Consider the following 1696-nt stretch of genomic DNA (forward strand, 5'->3'; position numbering starts at 1 on the left):
TAATTACTATTTCATCCTATTAGCCTGAATGTCTTGATGCCCAAGTCTACACGGCATGACCATAAGAAACTACACCACAGATACAGAGTCTCTACCCCACTTTCTAAACTGGCAAGGGGCTCCATGAACCCCTAGCACACTGTGGATCTTAGGAGTTTTGCTACTTATGCATCAACTAAAGACATATATTTCTTTTTGTTTTTAGAAAAAGCTGAGAGTTGACACTTAAAATCTCTTCCAGACATCAGTATTTCTAAAGCAAATCAGTCCATTAAATGTGTACCTGCAGGCATAGTTGTTCATCATCTTGTAACATTTGCTTTCCAGGTTCTTTGCCTCCACCATGAAAGGTTGCCCTCTGCCTTGTGCCGCTCTGCCTTGGAGCCAGCTGAATATGGACTGAAACCCCCAGTAACTGTGAGCTAAATAAACCTTTCCTTCCTTCATTTTGAGTGTCGGGTATTTGTCCCAGCAATGAGAGAACAGTAACTAAGATAGAATTTGGTACCTCAGGAGTGGGGTCATTGCTGTGGCTCAACCTGACCATGTGGACTACAAGCTTTTGGGAATGGCTTATGGGAAGAGCTAGGAAAGGTTCAGAGATGTCTCCCACAAGTGAAGCGCTGAACAGCTTCGGTTATTCTGTGTGGGAGATTCTGGTCAGAGCTCAGACCAGAAGGCTGATGGAAAGCCGGCCTGTAAAGACCAGGCTGGGGAGGTTTCTGCTGGGAAAAAGGACTGCATTGGCTGTTGGACTCCAGATCATTTGTGTTTTGACTTGGCAGAAAAGCTATCTGCATTTTGCTCGTGTCCAGAGACTTTGCATGAGACTGAGTTTAAGCATGGTGGACTGATCAATCTGACAAAAGATATTTCAAAGCAGCCAAATATTGGGGCAGTGGCCTGGTTGTTACTGGGGGCTTTTAGTCAGATTTATGTTGAGAATGAAGAGCAAGGAGCCCAGCAGAAGGATTTAAAATGTTGTGAGCTTGGACAGAAAAAGCTCCAATAAAGCTGTGGACTGCAAAGATGGAACTGAGAGGATCTCCATTGCCAGGAAGGAACCTGAGACTGGAAGGGATGGCCTGAGGGCATCACAGGAGGCAGGTCTCCACCCTTTACAGCCTCAGAACTGCAAAGGTCAGGGACTTTGCCTTGAGGGGAAAGCCGCAGGGCCCCGTTCCGGAATGGCTGCAGCGGCCACTGCACCAGGTTCCAGAATGGTGGCGGCATGGAGAAATTATTTCTCCAAATCAGGGTCAGAGTGCTCAGCCATCCAGGCACTCGACCCCTACAGACCAGAGAGAGGAAAACCTGGCTAGTGCTCCAGCTGGCAGCAGACCTTGGCATCATCCACGTGGCATTGGTTTTAGGCGCATTCAGAATGCAGGAGTTCTGAGGTTAAGAAGGCTTCCAGCTCGATTTCAGAAGAAGACCTGGGAGGCCAGGCAGCATGCCCCCGCGAAGGCAGTGTGTGAAGATATGAGTGAGAAGCCTATTCAGTGGAAACCCCAGAAGTTTGGAAAAGACAGGAACATGGATTGTCTAAGGGAAACTGCAAGGAGGGAGCAAAGCCGGCCTAAGAGAGAAGCCATGGGAGCTACCACCTCGAGTGCCACAGGGGCAGAGCCTCATGGAGCTCACAACTCATCTCAGATTGCTTGGGATGTCCCACATGGAACTGCAGGACTTAATG

The sequence above is a fragment of the Octodon degus genome, unplaced genomic scaffold (assembly GCF_000260255.1).
Source record: "Octodon degus isolate 3935 unplaced genomic scaffold, OctDeg1.0 scaffold00297, whole genome shotgun sequence".
NCBI lineage: Eukaryota > Metazoa > Chordata > Mammalia > Rodentia > Octodontidae > Octodon > Octodon degus.